Source organism: Myripristis murdjan, chromosome 17, assembly GCF_902150065.1.
Source record: "Myripristis murdjan chromosome 17, fMyrMur1.1, whole genome shotgun sequence".
Taxonomy (NCBI): domain Eukaryota; kingdom Metazoa; phylum Chordata; class Actinopteri; order Holocentriformes; family Holocentridae; genus Myripristis; species Myripristis murdjan.
In genome coordinates this window covers 688,715-702,602 of record NC_043996.1, presented here as the reverse complement: position 1 = coordinate 702,602, position 13,888 = coordinate 688,715, and positions in this window count along the sequence as shown.

Sequence of the window (13,888 nt, the reverse complement as noted above, 5' to 3'; positions counted from 1 at the left end):
ATTTCTATGTACAGTTTCATTTGCATTAGTGTGTTGTGATATTCAGAGAGAGTTTGGCCAGTTTCAGTGGCAGCCATGCTGGCTCTACAGTGCTGCTCCATGTTTGTTTTTATACTGACTGGAAACTCTGGAGCAAGAAATCATGACCTTAGGACCTGCAGCCTCAACACTGCTTTTTACAATGACTCAACCAGTTGGATTTGACAAGAAAACTGCTATATTGCTTTATGGCACTAAACGTTAGCATTCTGCACTGTTCTTCTGTAATATGAGGAACGCTGCCAGAGTTTTAGCCAAGACACGCCCACACAGTTGAAGGCTGTTTTATGGTTAGAACATGTCAGCGGGTGTCTTATGAAAGGTGTCGGACAGGACTGAAGCTGTCATGCTGAAGTATGGGAAGATGTTGGGGACACAAGCTGTTGTCTCCAAGGTAACCAGCCAGATATGTCTCTCTTAAGGAAAGATGGCAGATTGCAGTCTACTACAATCTGGCACAGGAGGGAATTTTACAATTGCATTTGCAGCAGAGGATGCAGAAGTTAACTGTTTTTTGGATCAGTTGTAGTCATAGACTCCTTTTTTGACAGGTACAAGACAATGTCAGGCACATTTTTCTGTCACCAGTGTGAGAGAAGGCCCTACCATTCATCACCACCATACTCTCAAATTTACACCAAGCTATCAGAGTTCATTTGACAGTGATATACTGATGTTAAAAAATCTGGATGTGGCACATCCAAGAGATCAGTACTAGTACAGCAACACTCAACAGCATGTCCAGGTAACCTTTTTTATATTAAAGCTCCCATACTTTCCATGTTACAGTGCAACTGTAGCAAAGTCAAATATATCTCTATATCTCTTGTTATAATCATCCCTATAGGACAAAATCACTTCAAACAAGGGTCTGCTTATTGAAAGTCACCTTGGGAGTCCAGAAGATGAAAAAGCTTGAAGAGCTGAATGACATGTGGATGAAGCGTCTGATGTGTGTGACTGACAGGGCTTGAGGTGCCTGCACCTCCCTGCCTGCCTGCTGTCATGCCTCAATCCCACAGATGCCATCAACATAGGGAAGGTATCTCGGAAAAACAAGACAAAAAAAGACAAGGAATAATAATGGGAATTTCTGATATGAAAAGATATGAGTCAAGCCCCCGCTAAAAAAATAAACAAAACTAGACTGAAATAAAATAAATAGAATAAAATAGAATATCACATCCCAGCAATCAGACTGGTTAATGGTAGTAGTGGAGATAAATGACAAACGATACATCTTATTATGTATCTATGGATATAATAATATAGCTATCAACAGAGACATGTATGCAAAATAAGTAAACTTGTAAATGAATGGAAAATATATACTTCAGATAAAGTGATAGTGGGAGGAGACTTTAACATAGCCCCTGATTCATGGTTAAATACAATATCTCACAGAAATCCACAATCTGTATATAGCGACATTATTCTGAATTTGTGTACAACAATGAATGTAATTGATTATTGGAGGACATTAAACCCAACCTGTACTCAATATACTTGGTTTAATGCTGCAGGAAATGGTCAATGTTCAAGACTAGATTACTGGCTTATCTCTTGTGAGATGTATAATGATATTTCAGATTGTGGAATTTCAGCCTCTCCGCTCACAGACCACTGTATGATTAGTCTAAATTTATCAGTATCTGAGCAACGTAAGATCCTTCCTGATATCTGGAAATTTAATAATGACTTATTGCAGAATGTTGAATTTTGTGATAAGGTGAAGTCTCTTATTTTGAAGGTTGAAAAGTTAGACATGTCTGATATTAGTAAATGGGAATGGTTTAAGTTTAAGGCCAAACAAATAGCAATTGACATGGGTAAAAAAATATCACGTATAAGGGAAAAAAAAGCAAAAAGATCTGATTGAAAAAATTAATTCATTAGCAAATACCACACAATCATCCTTAGAAAACAATTCAGAATTACAGTCATTGCAATCTCAACTAGACGAAATGTACACAAAAAAGGAAAATGGAGCTTATATTCGATCAAGAGCTAGATGGATTGAGCAGGGTGAAAAAAGTTCATATTTCTTCGGACTTGAAAAACAAAGACAGGCTAAGAGGAAAATTTGTAAGCTTATGACCACTGATAATATAAGATCAAAAATTAGTGCAGGTGAAGATGAAATTTGGCTCTTTTATTGTAACCTGTATAAATCAAAATTCAATAAATCAGAATGTGACATCTTATTTGAAAGTATCAGTGATGACATCAAAAAACTGGATGAAGAAGACAAACATATAATTGATGAGGAATTAACTAGAAAAGAAATTGGTATTGCATTAAAACAGATGAAAAATGGTAAATCACCAGGAATTGATGTCTTAACATCGGAATTTTTTAAAATATTTTTGGGAGTATATTAAAAAGTTATTATATAGAGCCTTTTTAGAATGCATTCAGAAAGGACGTTTGTCCCCTACTATGAAAACAGGTTTAATAACCTTGTTACCAAAACCTAAAAAAGACTTCTTATTGTTAGACAACTGGAGACCAATAACCCTACTCTGCAATCATTATAAATTACTTGCATTAGTATATGCTAATCATATAAAGCATGTACTTGAAAACTTGTAGAGGTTTTTAAAATGTTTTATAACAACATTTATAGTTATATCTCCCTTAACCCTGGAATGACACCAAAAATTAAGATTTTACGCGGAATCAGACAAAGCTGCCCAATTTTGCCAAAATTATTTATTTTATGTACACAAATGCTAGCACACTTAATTGTGAATCATCCTCAAATTAAAGGAATTACCATTTTTGATTATGAATACCAAATTAGTCAATTTGCGGACGACACAGTAATCTTCTTAAGAGACAAATCTATAATTAAAAAAGCCCTAGATATAATATCAATCTTCTCCAGAGCATCTAGTCTGTGTTTAAATTTGAAAAAATGTGAATTATTACCTTTCTATCCTTGTGCTGAGACAAATATAGACTCCATTCCAGTAAAAACTGAATTAAAATATCTAGGTTTAACAATGTCTGAAGACAGAAATAAAAGAGAACATATAAACATAGAAGAAAAAATACAGTATGAAAAAATCTCTTAGTCATTGGCTCATGAGAGATCTCTCTATTTTGGGCAGAATCTTACTGACAAAAGCAGAAGGCATATCGAAATTAATTTATCCTTGTCAATCTCTTTATGTTTCTCCTCGACTGATTAAAAAGGTGAATTCTGTCACTTTTAATTTCATATGGAAAAACAAGACTCACTACCTTAAAGGCCCCATGGTGTCCACTTTTCCAGGGTTTTATTTTAATTGTTGATATCCCAAGCAAGATGTATCTGTGGTTTTGAGTACCTGTGGTCTGATAAATATAGTTTTACAGCTCCTCTTTCTTGCCTTTATCTGGAGTAGTGATGGGTCGTTCGCGAACGAACCAGCTCTAAGAGCCGGCTCTTTGAAGTGAACAAGGGAGCCGGCTCCTGATTGGGAGGTGTTTTCAAGCCGCACGTGATTGGTCAAGATGTGTGGCGTCGTCTCTGTCCCTGCGCTGAGCAGAGAGGGGAGGAGCGGCAGTTACACAAACACACACACGAACAGGAGAACAGGAGGGAGGGAGAGGAGAGAGAAAGAGAGCAAGGGGCCAGGAGAGACAACACGAACGTGCTGGAAAGGTGTAAATGAGTGTCAGCAGGAAAAGGAGTCAAATCTGGACCTATTTCAATTTTATTGGCAATACAAAGGCAGAGTGTAGAGTCTGCAAAAAAAAAAAAAAAAAAAAAAATCTCTTATCGAGCCGGCTCCACAAACAACCTGCACAGGCACATGACAACTGTCCAGCCATCAGCAGTGATGGGAGTTACGGCGTTACAAAGAAACGGCGTTACTAACGGCGTTACTTTTATCAGTAACGAGTGATCAAAGAAGTTACTGTTTCCCCCGTTACAACGCCGTTACCGTTACTGACAATAAAATGCGCCGTTACTAGCCGTTACTTACTACTAATAATTATTATTATTTTATTATCCTATTCAAAAAAATGTGCGTCTTGTGGAGAAAAAGCGGTGTGTCAATTTTCAAACTGGTCGGACTTTGCAGTTTTTCTTAACTTATCAACATGCATGGAGAATGACTCAGCACAAATTAGAAGAAGCATATGTGCTCCCTGACGGCAGAGTGGATATTATCTCTGCCTGCCGTACAGAAGATCGGGGGTTCAGTTCCCCACCTGGACAAGCTGGCATCACTACTTTAAACTATAATCAATTACTTTTTCAGTAACGTGGCCAACACTGACAATGATAGATGAAATTTGACAGCAACGTCCACACTGCAACAGCAACGCAAAAATATGTGCATTAATAAGAGGATTTAAGAAAAGAAAAAAGTAATCATAAAAATTACTTTCCCCAGTAATTGAATTACTCTTCTGCAGCAGTAATTGAGTAGTAATCAAAATTACTTTTTTACAGAAGTAATTAGTAATTGTAACTTATTAGTTTTGTGAGTAATGGGTCCCAACACTGGCCATCAGTGCACTGGGAAGAAAAAACAAGCAATTGAACCTGATACTAATGAAGGTGAAGTGTGTCTAGTGCAACTGCTGCTGCTGCTGCAGTGTGTACAGCAATTCAGTTCAACTGTAAATAGTTAAAAGTTTGTTTTTGTATTTTATAATTTATTTTTTGTAGCACTATGTAGAGTGAATAAATAAAGGCATATTTATATAATAAACATATATAAATAAAAAAAATTACATTAGTAATTCATTTTGCACATAATTTTACATTATTGTTGGTAATAAATTAATTTAAGCAACAAAAACATCTGAAGAGCCGCTTGGGAGCTGAGAGAGCCGATTCTTTTTAGCGAGCCGAGCCAAAAGAGCCGGTTCTCTAAAAAGAGCCGGAATTCCCATCACTACTCCACCTCTCTGCAATTGTAAGTCCTTTGTCGTTTTGTGGTGTTCGGGGTGGTTCTATGGTCTTTGGGTATTACACCTGCCCGATGAAACTGTCTGAATATTTGAAACCAGGTCTGAAAGCTTTTTATTTTTTTCAGGACCCATAACTCATGAAATTATTCTTCTGTAAATTGTGGTGAGGCTCAAGTAAAAGAGCTGGAGGGAGCCTTTGTCTTCTGCTCTGTCTCTTCATGGGGCGTCCCCCAGCAGAGACTTCTGCCTCACCAGGGTCCTCCTAGGAGACACAGCAGGTGGACAACAAGGTAGGCATGGAAGGGCGTAATTTTGTCTAGAGCGCCAACATAGGTGAAGCCGGTACTGAATGTATCTTACCCTTGGTCCAGAAAGAGGCTGATGCTGAGGTTGCACCTGGTGTTTCACATGACAGTCCACTCCTCTCCCTCCTGAATTCAATCAACCAATCAAACATTATTTATAAAGCACCTTTCTAACAAATCAAATTCCAATTCATAGTGCTTTCCAAGGGATTGATAAAACCATGGACCTCATTTTCTTGTATGTCACTGGTGAGATCATGCAGCCCATCGTCCACAGCACCATCGACATGGTGGGCGGAGTCAAGGAGGGTGCCCTTCCTCTTCCTGGCTCCTCTCCTCTTATTCATCTTTATCAGTGCTGGAGATCCTGATTATTTCAGGATCATTGTGAGCTACAGTTTGAAAAGACAGGAAAAGGAAAAGACAAACCATCATCATGGTGTAAACTGTGCTGCAGCCCAAGTAAAATAAAATCTCTGAAATAAAATAGGTTGTAATATTAATCGTACTTTAGTCTAGGATGCTGGATTCAGTCCGAGTCGCTGTCCTCGGCCCACCTTGGCCTCTTAGGGACAGGCCACTCCCAGCTCCTGTGTGTGGAGGAAGAGAGTCCAGAGGTTGAGGGAGCCTCGTCCTCAGGAGAGCATTCATCCTCCTCCCGCTCCCTCTTGGTGGGACGTCCCCCAGCAGGACTCTCTTCCACCCGCTGCCTCTTCACAGGAGGCCCCTCAGCAGAGTCCTCTGCGTCACTGGGGCTCCTCTCCAGACTCCTCCTAGGAGACACAGCAGGTCCAGAACAAGGTTATTAGCGTTTACAACCACTAACCAAATAACAAAGACTAGATGTGAAAAAACATTTGTGTTAAATAAAAGACAAAAAGAGAAAAAGCAAATGCATATTAACCTTGGTCCAGAAGGAGACTGATGCTCAGGGGGCACCTGATGTTCCACTGGAGCCCCAGGAGGTTCCTCAGGTGGTGCTGGAGGCTCCACACGGGGCTGCTGCCACTGAAGCCTCTCCAGTACCACCTCAAACCAGTCAGGTTCCTCTCCTGGGGCGTCCTCAGCGTTCTCCCACGGGGGCAGCAGAGGCTCGGGAGGATGCTGGAGCCACTCCTCTAACTCCTGAATTCAATCAGTCAATCAAATTTTATTTATATAGCACCTTTCAAACAAATCAAATTGCAGTTCACAGTGCTTTACAAGGGACTGACAAAAATGTAGGATGTTAAAAGTGGATTTAGAGGCTAATGCACACCAAAACAACTAAGGAGTAAAAAGCACTGCCATGGTGTAGTTTGGACAGATTAAAAAGTAACCGTCCTAACACTGACCCTTATGGTACCCCACAGGTAACCTAAGAGTGTTTGGAAGTCAAGTATAGATACAAAAAAACTTCCTTCCACAATGAGGTAAACCAGTTCAAAACAACTCCAGACAGGCCAACATGCTCAGTTGATCTAATCTAACATAATCTGGTGGTCCACAGTGTGAAGGGCAGCCCTCAGGTCAAGTAGCACCAGACCTGAAGGCCTGTGGGCGGTCTCTGTGCTGTGATGTGTCCCAAAGCCTGGTTCAAACATTTCTAATTCAGTGCATGAGTTTAAAAAGGTACGTCGTTGACTAAAAACTATTTGAAATTGGTGTAAAATCTACCTCCACAACGGGCCCAAGCTGAGCCTCCAGGAAGAATCGCAGGAGAGGATCAGGAGCAGCTGGTTGGTTCAAGTCGGGACCCTGGTTCTGTCCTGGGACCTCGACCTCCTCCTCCTCCTGCTCCTCCTCCTCCTCATCACCAGACACGAGGCTCTCATAGCCGGAGTCACTGCTGACCCCGTCCTGATCGTCCTCAAGCTGGTCCTCATCATCCTCATCCTCCTTATCATCACTGTCACCACCATCCTTAAAGGCAGGAAGTGCCTGGATGTTTGCAAGCAGATCATCAAAGACCTAGAGAAGAGAAGAGAAAACACACTTACACACACACACACACACACACACACACACACACACACACGCATGCACACATACAAACCTGCCTGTCCTGCAAAAGAGGATGGTGGTCTTGCTGATGAAGGTCTAGGTCCTCCTCACTGAAATCATCAAAAGCCTCCTCAGCCTCACTAGAGGAGTCTGAGTCATCGGCTTGGATGATTTCAGGATCATCATCAGCTACAGTTTCACCACATCAAAAGGAAAAGACAAATGGTCAGAATCTGCACTTGAATTGAACTTTATCAGATGAAATATCAAAGATATTTGAGTATCCAGAACTTATTTTGTTTGTCAAAATAAACACAATCAAGTCCCAGACTTATTTCTGTTGTGGTCCTCGACAGAGCTGACAGTAAATAGAAACTCTTGGCTGTGACCAGTCCAAAATGGAAATTAAACAGACAAGAAGACCAAAGATTAAAAAAAAAAAAAAAAAAAAATCACATCAACATAAAATCACCAAAATTTTTGGACACACAACAAAAAGTATTGTAGCGCTCCATAAAACGTGCACACAGCAGACTCCCACATCAAACATGTAGATGGACCTTTGTCTGAAAAATCGAAGTCATGATACTCACCAGGATGGGAACTTTTTTGTGATCAATTCTTTTATTGTTTTTTCCATATAGTTAATAAAACAGAGAACAGACAAACAGAGATGTGGCAGACATTAATTAGACAAAACAAAACAACAACAAAACAAACAAACAACAACAACAAAAAAAAAAAATAGCAACAGTGATACAAAAGAATAAGAAATGATACTGTAGCAAAAAGATAACAACAGTAATATTACTGATAAAACATCAGTTATAATCAGTAGCATTGAGTGATAGAAAAAAAAAAAGAAAAAAAAAATGAAAAGAGATAAAATAAATAAGAAAATATATACAAGGAGTGCCACATCCCCTTCCCTTCCCTCCCCTCCACCCACCCACCCACAGGACCCAAAGTGAAAACCAGAGATGACTACAATAATGATTTTAAGGAAGTGATGGCATCATCCCAACATGCAATGTTTTCGGGTTTGGCCTGATGTAAGTTAGCTGCCCAACGTTCCATAATGGCTATATCTATGAAATCTAACAACCATTTCTTTAGAGATAACGAATGGGGAGGTTTCCATCTGCATGCTATTAGCCTTTTAGCGGCAGTGAGGCCAGCCAAAAAAAGGCGTTTCAGTTTAGCAGGTAGGTCCAAACTGGAAGAATCATTAAGTAATAAGATGGTAGGCGAATAAGGGATCTGCTTAGACAGTAATATGGACAGCACACAACAAACTTTCCTCCAGAAATCCACAACACCTGGGCACTCCCAAACCATATGTAAAAAAGTGCCTAAGCTCTTTTGCGAACACAGGGTGCAATTAGGAGAGGGCAAGGCTTTAAGTTTAAACAAAATGCGGGGAGTGAGATATGTCCTGTGTATAAAATTGTAGTGGATAATACGGTGGTTGGGGTTTCTGGAAGAAAAAGACAAGTTTTGCCGGATCACATGCCAGTCCAGGTTATTGTCCTCAGAAGGGAGGTCCTGCTTCCAAACTCTGTCAAGAGAAAGGGGTTTGTTTGGTGCCTGCATCAAAATAGCATAAACAGCAGAAACCAAACCCTTATTCCCTGTCAGTGCCTTATGAAAGGGGTGTGAACCTAAAGTACCATCCCAGGGCACTCCATACGTGCGCATTGCTGTACGCAACTGAAGATAAAAGAAAAAGGAAGAGCCAGGTAAGTTAAAAAGTTTCTGAATGTCTGTGAATGAGCGGAGACCTTCAGCCCCAAAGATGTCAGAAAATGTAAATACACCCTTATTTGCCCAACTGGAAAAGAATATAGGGCGCCCTCCCAGCTGGAGACAAGAGTTGAAGAATATGGGTGACTGAAGATACCATTTGGGAGACACTTTGCAAAATTTTTCAACCACATTCCAAGTGGAGATGAGCTCAGTAATAATAGGCCCAAACTTCATCTTAGATTGTTTGGTAGTAATATTAGAATAAATAAGATCTTGTAATCTGTGGGGGTGAACAATACTTTCTTCAATAGGACGCCAGGATACGCAAGATGCTGTATTAAACCAGGTAAAAAGAGGGCGTAACAAAAAGGACCAATGATACCACTGAAAGTTCAGGAGTCCTAAACCGCCAAGATTTTTTGGTCTTTGGAGAACAGATAATTTTATTCTGGGTCTTTTTTCAGCCCAAATAAATTTAGAGACTAGTGAGTGGATTTTCTTCCAATAGCCTTTAGGAGGAGCCAAAGGAAGCATAGAACTAACAAAATTTATTCTAGAGAGAGTATTCATTTTAATCACTGAAATGCGGGAATGGAAAGACAAAGACGAAGAGCTCCACTTTTGAAGACTAGTTTCCACCTCAGTAAGTACTTTTTTATAATTGTTAATCACGGTGGCTGAAACTGTAGGAAAAATTGATACTCCTAGATATTTAAACGTCTGGACCCCAGGTATGTTTGGAGTGACTGCAGTGGTGACCTGTCTAGTGGAAAAGTTCAAAGGTAATAATGCAGATTTTTCCCAATTTATTTTATATCCTGAAACCTGGCTAAAGTCCTTAAAGATGTTCAAAAGGTGAGGAAGACTAAGAGAGATATTCTGGAAGAAAAGAAGGATGTCATCTGCATACAAAGATATAAAATGTTTGGTGTTGTGTATTGTAATAGGGTTATGCCTGATTGACTGCCGGACTGCCTGGGCAAGAGGCTCTAGAGATAAAACAAACAACAAGGGCAAGACGGGACAACCCTGTCGAGAGCCTCTAGAAATAGGGAATTGCTTAGAACAGGTGTTCCCCGTCAACACCATTGCAGTTGGGTCATTATATAAGATTTGAATCATTGATAAAAACTTAGACCCAAAACCCATATGATGCAGAACCTGCCACAGAAAATGCCACTCAAGGCGATCAAAAGCCTTCTCTGCATCAAGTGACAAAATGGCATTTGAAGAATCTGTGGTGCAGGAAGCTTCAATGATGTGGAGAAGGCGGCGGACATTATCTGAGGCAAAGCGCTTCTTAATGAAGCCAGTCTGATCTGAATGAATTAAAGCAGGCAAATGCGGTTCCAATCGGGAAGCTAAGACTTTGGCGAATAACTTAGTATCAGTATTTAAAATTGATATAGGACAGTAGCTTGAACACTCAGAAGGATCCTTACCCTTTTTTAAAAGTAAGGAGATAATGGCAATATTAGTATTTTTACAGAAGGAACCACTATTAATTGCAGAGTGAATCATCTCCAGTAGAAGAGGACCAGTTTGGGGCCAAAAGGCCAGATAAAATTCTGGGGGTATACCATCAAGCCCAGGGGATTTATTCTTTTTCATGCTCAATAGAGCTTTGTGGAGCTCACTCAGGGATATGGGAGCATCAAGCTCAAGGGCAGCGTCATGAGGGAGCTTTGGGAGTTGAAGGGGATTCAAAAAGCTTGTACACGAGTGCTCATTATAAGTAAATTCGGAGGAGTACAAAGTAGAGTAAAATGAACAAAAAATTTCATTGACATCAGTTGGTGCAGAGTACAATTTGCCTGTGGAAGATTTAACAGAGGATATATTAGCCAATTGTTCATTGGTTTTGAGTTTTAAAGCCAATAAGTGACTTGGTTGGGCACCGTGTAGGTAATCAAGTTGCCTAGTCCTATGGATAAGAAAATCAGATTTGTTCCTCAGTAGTTGATTAAGGTCTTTTATTAGTAGGTCTCGCTTAAGGATAAGGTCAGAGGTAGCATTCAGAGACAAAGAACTGTCTAAAGTTGCAATTTTATTTTCTAAATCCAAAATATGCTGCAATCTTGTTTTATTTAAATTAGAGGCAAATCCAATTGCTTTGTCCCTTATGAACCCTTTTACAGCTGACCAGAGTACCTTGGGGTCATCAACAGAGGGTCTATTTGTCGCTAAAAAATGGTCCAATTGTTCTTTCATTTCCCTTAGGAAAGATTCATTCTGTAGTAGAGTAGAATTAAACCGCCAACGGGCTGCCCGTTGTGGACCAGAAGGGAATGCCAGTCTGCCAAATACAGCCTTATGGTCAGAAAGAGACATAGGAAGAAGAGCAAAATCAGAGGCTTTTTCAAATAAATGTTTAGAAATGAAAATGTAATCTATACGGGAAAATGATCTATGGCGTGGTGAAAAACAAGAGAACTCCCTTAGAGATGGATTAGCTGTCCGCCAAACATCTACTACAGCGCAGTCTGATGCCCATTTTCTTAATGCAGAGGAAGCAAGACGCTGGTTGGTCCCCTCGGCTACACCAGTTCTATCCAATGTGTGCAACCAAACCGCATTAAAGTCTCCTCCTATTATTAGACCAAAATCTGATAAATCCAGCATAAGTTTAGTCAGATAATCAAAAAAGCTCCTATCAAAGGAGTTCGGGGCATAAACAGAAACAAAAGCTATTTTTTTACCATTCACCACAGTTTTAATAAAGACTACTCTACCCTCGGAGCCCTTCCCAGAACCTAAAATTGTAAAGTGAAAACTGCGTTTAGCAATAATCGCTACTCCTCTATTTTTTTTTTCAAATTTGAGGAGGAGGCTATGACATGATAGAATTTATTATTAAGTCTAGAGACATCGCTTTCCAGTAGATGGGTTTCCTGAAAGAAAGCCATGTCTATTTTCATCCTCCGCAAAAAGTCCAGTGTGCTTGTGCGTTTATGAGGAATATTAAATCCCCGCCCATTCCAAGACAAGAGCGAAACACTAGTCATGGGTGTCAGAGCAAAAGAATAATGTCAGAAAAAAGAACCAAGAACAGCCACCATAACTGAAAAATAGCAAGTGGAAGGTTTCATGCCTAGGGTCCTGTCCCACCCAGTTATTATCCCCCAATGCAATAACACCCTTACCCAACCACCCAGCCTGCCCTCTTCCCCTGCTGAACCTCTGGTCCAAGAAAACGATTCCCAAACTGAACAGGCTCCAACAACCCACCCTCAAAAAAGGAAAACAGATGGAAAAAAGGTCCATCCAGAGCCCACCCCCACCCACCCTCCAAAATAACAGTAACAGTGAGAGATAGTCAGATAACCCTTTCCTCTCCAAAAAAAAAGATAACCTTTATTTGAGTATAGCATTGCCTCTTAGAAGAAGAAAAAAAAGAAAAAAGAAAAAATGACGATTGGGTTCTTAGTATAAAAACAGAAATGATTGTGAAAGAAAACTATTACAGGCCCCAATTGGTAAGACTCAAAAAGGGTTATGCCAAAGTCAAGCAAACATAGCTAGTAAAAGAAAAAGAAAAAAAAAATCACAACAGAAATATGTAACTCATTCAAAGGCCGTCAAACATAGTTAAACCAAGGGAATAATAGTTACCTGCCAGATATACCTTATTGCTTGCAAAGCAGATGCAAATTAATGTTAGGTCACACACACACACACACACACACACACACACACACACATACACACACACACACACAAAAATAAATAATAATAATAATAATAATAATAATGATAATAATAATATAAAATAAAATAAAATAAAATAAGTAAATAAATTTATAAGCAGAGTCTAACAAAAAAAGAGAAAAAGAAAAAACTGGCAGGCCTTACATTACAGGATGGGAACTTGATGCTGACATGGTGTTTTTGTCCGTGTCGCACAGAAAAGTTTTCTCCAAAGTAGCACGGTCAAAGTGTAGCACAGTCAGAGTGTAGCACGGTCAAAGTGTAGCACAGTCAGAGTGTAGCACAGTCAGAGTGTAGCACAGTCAGAGTGTGTGTCCTCGGACAGACAGTTTGGTGCAGATGAGTGCAACAGGTCTTGATCCACTCCTTCACAATTCTGCTTCTCTGTGACGTCATAATGCACATTCTGTGATGCGGTGCTCTGATCAGCTCTGCTGTACAGCTCAACAGGGACTTGAAAAACACAGCAATGACACCAAGATTTGACCCTTTTTTAAATAAATAAATACAGAAATAAATACAGAAATAAAAGTCACCAAGTGCTATGACATTAAAGGAGCTGTAATGAAATGGATCCTTGTATCAAAGCACATTCTTCTTCTTCTCCTCCGGCACTGTGAAAACTCACTGTGATATTCACAGTAATTAACTGGCAGCAACTGATCAGTAGTTTGTTGTAGAAAAAAACCTGTTATATGTATGGTAAAAACCTGTTATAACTGTAAAATAAAACAGTATTTCCTGTGTAGTGTATTTTATGTTACAGCAATTTTAACCGAAAAATAAAACAGTAACTCCAAATACAGTGTTGTTGGTGATGGAAATGGTGTTTTAACTGTAAAATAGAAATCTTAATACTGTATTTTAAAGTGACAGTTTCAGCATTGTAACTGCAGTTTCTTTAATCTGCTATGCTTTATATGTTGCTTGTAATTTACAGATTACCGGGATTCCGATGTTCAAATAAAATGTTTCTGCATTTTGAATTCTTGACAGTTTTTCAGTTTCAACAATAACTGCAGAGAGAAATGACACAGTACATTTTTTTTATCTATTTATTTTTAATTGTTGAAGGGTTACAGGCCTAACATACACTATATTGCCAAAAGTATTCGCTCATCTATCCAAATCATTGAATTCAGGTGTTCCAATCACTTCCATGGCCACAGGTGTATAAAATCAAGCACCTAGGCATG